This window comes from Scardinius erythrophthalmus, assembly GCF_964197995.2.
Source record: "Scardinius erythrophthalmus genome assembly, chromosome: 24".
Lineage (NCBI taxonomy): Eukaryota > Metazoa > Chordata > Actinopteri > Cypriniformes > Leuciscidae > Scardinius > Scardinius erythrophthalmus.
In genome coordinates this window covers 30774136-30781229 of record NC_138244.1, presented here as the reverse complement: position 1 = coordinate 30781229, position 7094 = coordinate 30774136, and positions in this window count along the sequence as shown.

Below are 7094 nucleotides of genomic sequence, written 5' to 3'. Positions count from 1 at the left end.
AGACAGTATAACACAGAGCGCTTGCTGAGGCACAGAAGCTAACGCGGATCTAAACCGGATGTCCTTTATCCTTTCCTGGTCGTCACGTCACCCGCCCATGACACCCACTCTCGCCATTGGACTAGTTGATACAAGTGCTTCAGACGCAATCACGCAGAAGCGTTCCCAAAGCGTCATTGACGCATTGCGAGTTCCCTCGAAAGGGAACTATTATGTGAAGTCTAGGCAGACAACAACACGCCAAATGGTGACGTGAAAGGACTTCAACATGTTTGATAGTTATGCAGCAATAGTATAATAGTACAGTACTACTGGTCAAACATTTGGACACATGACTATTTGTATGTTTTTAAAGAAGTCTCTTATGCTCATCATGTCACGGGTCTATGAAGGAGGACTCAAATGCAGAACGAGTGTTAACCGGTTTATTGACAAACAGTAGACAGACAAGATGTGGTGGGAGAGGTGAACAGTCCAGACCATAGGCAGGCATGAGACACAATGACAGCCGTTGTAACTAGCTAAGCAGCAGTCGTAACTAGCACAAGAGGACTGTAGGCTGGAGAGTAGTAATGGCAGAGCAGAATAAGACCTGAGAATACCAGCAATAGCCAGACAGGAACTTCAAGTCCTCCAGACAAAGCACTCAGGGATCTCAGGCTTAGCACCAGGCTTGATCCAAAGCAAAGAGTGTAAGCAGCCAGGGACACTCTGCTAGCAGGACAGGACTGGACATAGAGACACAGGAGACAAGACCTACAGGACCGATGGCAGAACTGAAGCACTAAAAAACAATAAGAAACTTCTACAAATAAAACACTATAGACCAGTGCTTCTCAATCTTTTTTCAATAACGTACCCCCTATCATTTTTTTTCTCAGCCAAGTACCCCCTGACCGGCCCCAATTATTTGAGATGGAAAAAAAAGCTATGACTACGATGTAGTGATGTGCCATCATTATGAGATTTATTAAACAATGTAAATAATAAAACATTTGCAATAAACATTTGCAATAATAAACAATGTATCATTACTGATAACGCAGTTTAAGTATACCCCTTGACTGGCCCCAAACATGTTTGATAAAAGAAACCTATATAAATAATATATATACACTGTGTGTATATATATATATATATATATATATATATATATATATACACATATATATACATTGTATGTATATATTTTTATATATATATATATATATATATATATATATATTAGTAGATTGTTTGCGCTAAATTAATGGTTAATGTCATGGTGCAGTGAGCAGAAACTGCTCTTTCTAAATAATTGGAATCTGTTTTGGGAGCGTCCTAGGCTTTTCCGTGCTGATGGTTTACACCCAAGCAGATTCGGAGTGGATCTTTTGTCGGATAATATCTCCAAAATGTTAAATACCTTTTGACTAGTAACCAAAAGTCCAAATCATAGTCTCTGCTGCACCAATTTAACTGATATAAATACTAGTGTTGAACATTGCATAGAAACTGTGTCTATTCCTCGTTTAGTGAGACCAAATAATAAATCTACTGCAGGATCTAGGAACAATCTAATTGTTATTAAACCAGAAAATGTTGCTATTAGTAAACAAAAACAATTTCTAAAGCTAGGTCTTCTAAACATTAGATCACTCGCACCGAAGGCAGTTATTGTAAATGAAATAGTCACAGATAATAGCTTCGATGTATTTTGCCTTACTGAAACCTGGCTTAAACCAAATGATTATTTCGGTCTAAATGAGTCTACTCCATCTGGATACTCCTATAAGCACGAGCCCCGTCTGATTGGTCGTGGCGCGGGGTTGCAACAATCTATAGAGAGATTTTCAATGTTACTCAGAAAACGGGTTATAAGTTTATTTCGTTTGAAGTACTTGTACTAAATGTTACGCTCTTAGATGTTAGAAAAACATCCCTATTATCTCTAGCCTTGGCTACTGTATATAGACCGCCTGGGCCTTACGCTGATTTCCTAAAAGAGTTTGCAGATTTTCTCTCAGACCTATTAGTCAATGTTGATAAAGCATTAATTGTTGGAGATTTTAATATACATGAAGACAATCCAAATGATGCGTTAGGGGCTGCGTTTACAGATTTATTAAACTCCTTTGGGGTCAAGCAAAACGTCACCGGACCAACTCATCGTCTTAATCATACACTCGATTTAATTATATCATATGGAACCGATCCAACTGATATAGATATCATTCCACAAAGTGATGATATCACTGACCATTACATGGTAACTTGCATATTGCGTACTGCTGTAATATGTCATGCTGCGCCGCGTTATCGACCAGGCAGAACAATCCTTCCATCCACCATAGATAATTTCGCAAATTGCTTATCTAATCTGTCTCATCTGCTGCCTGAACCCAAACAAACAGATGAACTAGAAGAACTAACCAGCACTATGAGCACCATTCTCTCTAGAACATTGGATGTCTATTAAATTAAAAAAGTTCAGAGAGAAAATTAAAGCACCGTGGTACAACAATACTACGCATGTTCTAAAGAGAGAAACCCGTAATTTAGAGCGCAAATGGAAAACAACTAATTTAGAGGTCTTTAGAATCGCGTGGAAAGACAGTATGTCACGTTATAAAAAGGCCCTAAAAGCGGCCAGGGCTGAGCACCTCCGCAAACTAATAGAAAACAATCAAAATAATCCTAGGTTTTTATTTAACACCGTGGCTAGACTAACAAATAAACAAACGTCACCCGAACAAAATATTCCGTTACAGTTTAGTAGTAATGCTTTTATGAACTTCTTCACTGAGAAAATAGAAAGCATCAGAACCACAATTGTAAACGTTCAATCTTCAATCGCGCCTTATAATTCAGTCTCAATTATCACCCCGCAAGAACAATTACAGTGCTTTACAACTATAGAACAAAAAGAGTTAAATAAACTTATCACTTCATCTAAAACAACAACATGTTTATTAGATCCTATACCAACTAAATTATTGAAAGAAGTGTTACCTGTAGTGGAAGAGCCTCTCCTTAATATTATTAACTCATCTTTATCTTTAGGTCATGTTCCTAGAACATTTAAACTGGCAGTTATAAAACCTCTCATTAAGAAACCACAATTATATCTTAATAACCTAGCAAATTATAGACTCATTTCAAATCTTCCGTTTATGTCTAAAATATTAGAAAAAGAGGTTTCCGCTCAACTGGGCTCTTTCTTGCAAGAAAATGATATCTATGAAAAGTTTCAGTCTGGATTCAGACCGCATCACAGCACTGAAACTGCACTCGTTAAAATCACAAATTATTTACTTTTAGCTTCTGACCAAGGCTGTTTCTCAATATTAGTTTTACTTGATCTAAGTGCTGCGTTCGATACTATAGATCACACAATACTCTTAGATCGACTACAAAATTATACTGGTGTTCAAGGACAAGCATTAAGCTGGTTCAAATCATACCTATCTGACAGCTACCATTTTGTCTCTTTAAATGGAGAAAAATCGATCGTAACTCCAGTAAACTATGGAGTGCCGCAGGGATCTGTGTTAGGCCCTCTGTTATTCTCAATATATATGCTGCCACTTGGAAATATTATAAGGAAACATGGAATTAGTTTCCATTGTTATGCTGATGACACTCAAATATATATTTCATCACGGCCGGATGAATACGCTAAATTATCCAAATTGACGGAGTGTGTTAAAGATATAAAAGATTGGATGACGCGTAATTTTCTTTTATTAAATCCAGACAAGACTGAGGTAATACTTATCGGTTCAAAAAACCGCCCACAAAACCTCTCACAATACAACTTTAACATCGTAGGATGTCCTGTTACTCTATCCTCGACAGTAAAAGACCTGGGTGTTATACTCGATTGCAACCTGTCTTTTGAAAATCATATTTCATATGTTACAAGAACAGCTTTTTTCCACCTTAGAAACATTGCTAAGCTACGTAATATGCTATCAGTTTCTGATGCAGAAAAGTTAGTTCATGCATTCATGACCTCGAGACTAGATTACTGTAATGCTTTATTAGCCGGTTGTCCTGCATCCTCAATAAACAAGCTACAGTTAGTCCAAAATGCAGCCGCTAGAGTTCTTACTAGATCAAGAAAATATGATCATATAACACCGATTTTATCATCACTACATTGGTTGCCTATAAAGTTCCGTATTAATTACAAGGTATTGCTACTGACTTATAAAGCCCTAAACGGCTTAGCTCCCGTCTATTTAACGGATCTTCTATCGCCCTATAATCCATCGCGCTCTTTAAGATCAATAAATTCGAGGCTTTTGGTCATACCTAGGATATCCAGATCCACCAAAGGAGGGAGAGCATTTTCACATTTAGCTCCAAAACTCTGGAATAGCCTTCCTGATACTGTTCGTTGCTCAGACTCGCTCTCCCAGTTTAAAACTAGATTGAAGACGCATCTTTTCGGCCAGGCATTCATATAACATTTTAAATCTTACTGTTCAAACTACAATCTGGCCTCTAGTTCATAAATGCCAGAGGAGAACTGGCCCCCGACTGAGCCTGGGTTCTCCCAAGGTTTTTTTTCTCCATTGGGTCACCTGATGGAGTTTTAGGACACCATTAGGTCACTTGATGGAGTTTTCGGTTCCTTGCCACTGTTGCTTTTGGCTTGCTCAGTTGGGGATATTTTGGGGATATTTAATTTTATCAAACAATAAATTTACACTAGAAACAAACCCTGTTGTGTTATTTTGGTTTAATGCTGTGAAGCTGCTTTGATGCAATCTGTATTGTGAAAAGCGCTATATAAATATACTTGACTTGACTTGACTTGACTTATATTAGTGGTGGGCCGTTATCGGCGTTAACGTGCTGCGTTAACGCGAGATTCTTATCGCGCAATAAAAAAAATATCGCCGTTAATCTATTCTCCAAGTTTGGTTGGGACAAGCTATGATGACGCAATCTACCCGCGGCCGCGGGTATATTTTTTCTCACAGTAAACTGCCATGCAGGCTAGAATTGTGAAACATTATTGGATAAGACATTTCTCTGGGCCAATCGGAATCTTAGAACTTGCGTCATAATCTTGAAGCACACACACAGCGTCAACAACAGCTGAGCTCGCCATTTGATGAGACGCCTGGATGTGGCTACCGTGCGAGTCTAATGGAAACTCACGCATGAATTTTCCTGCATTGAACTTGTTTTAGCGCCCGCCAAAGGGAATTTTTGTCCCGCCAAAGTCTTATTTGATCGGTGAGTATTGTAGATGAACGGCTGCGTTTGTGACAGGGCGTATGTTTTAACTAAAAGAACGACCAGAGAGAGAGAGAGCCGGTCGCGCGCGCGCACTCTCTGTGTAAACGACTTCACCGTCTCCAAACTAAGCGCTGTCCTTGCTCTCTCTCCCTCGCACATATAAATCAAAATAAATCGACACGGTGATAAAATGTCGGAAGACCTAAGTTTCGTGTGGAACATTCAGAGATTTTTTCCCCCTGAATTATATTGCTGGGTGTGAATTGTGCTAAATAAGTTTCCTTATCGTCTCGCGTTCCGGACATTAGCTGACATAAAACAACACTTTAATTAAACGAAATAAAACTATACAGTGATGAAATGTTTTCTATGTTGACACAAATCTTGGATGTCCATGTCCTAACTGCTGGGATAATCACACAACGCGCACGACACGTCCAATTCGCAAACTAATGACTTCTTTGAACCGATTCATTTTAATGAACTCAGGAGATGTCTGAATCTGTGTATAACTAATCAATAACACTTTATATCTTAGTGGTGTAGCACATAATCTCTCTGTCTGCGCCCGATTTTAAGAATTGTTGTTGTGTTTCTTTTTAACTGAAAATACATCAGTTAGACAATATTCTAATTTTAAATTTGGGGTTTCATAAGCTCCAAGCCATAATAAACATTAGACCTACTTAAGTCTCTGCAGCTAGTGTACTTAAATTTTATTTATCTGCAAAATTATGTTGTATACTTACAGTTTTGCACAATATATGTTCTCAAAACTACATACACCCTTTAAAAAATACATTTAGCAGTTGTTTAGCAGGGTCTGTGTAATCTGTTCTGAAATGGTTTTATTATAATACTGTATATCGTTATCGCAAGAGGCTGCAATGTATATCACAATATAGATTTTAGGCCATATCGCCCATCCCTAATTGATAGCCTATAGTAGTTAATAATAACATAGGCCTACCTAATGTTGCCTATGGACGGTAAAAGTACAGTAGTAACCTTTACAGTCTATGAGTAGAACAGCTTTCTCAAGCAGTTTGTGATGCATTTTGGAAACAGGAGATGAGCCCCTGGTCTAATTCGCCACCTGGCTTGAGAAACCCGTTCTCAAAGACTTACTTTTATAGTCATTATTTGGGTAGCACACATATTCTGAATGCCTTCGGCAGAATTCAAATGAGCCATTTTAATCTAGATTAATCTAGATTAATTTCAAAATTAATCTAGATTAATCTAGATTAAAAAAATTAATCTATGCCCACCTCTAGTATATATATATATTAGGGGTGTAAATCGGACAGTTCATCACGATACGATACAATATCGATTCTCTCAGCCAGCGATACGATATTTTCCGATACTTCAAAAAATTCCACGATACGATTCGATTCGATTCGATTCAGGGCTATATCGATCAATTAATCAATATTTAGATATTATGTTCACACAACCAGTTACGTTTTTATTAACTCACAAATGCAATCAAAATATATAACATGAACGTTTAATTAAACTCTTTGAAAATTGCACACCCTCTCCCAATTGGGACATTTATAACAGAAGTGTTCATTTGCAAGTACTCCGTTCTTGCTCATTTTCATAAATCATGTTTTTTATTATTATTGTGCATCCAAGTAATATCAATCAAACTGCAGCTGGGTTGTTTTGATTAATAATAATAAAAATAATAATAATAATAATAATAATAACTTAAAAAATACAGGTAAATTACAAAATTAAAGTTAATTGAAAGTATGCTTTAATATGTTAAAAGTTTTTTTTTTTTTTTTTTTTTTAGCAGAGCAGATACATTCACATTTCATTTTTCTGAGTCAAACAAAACCAAGTAATTG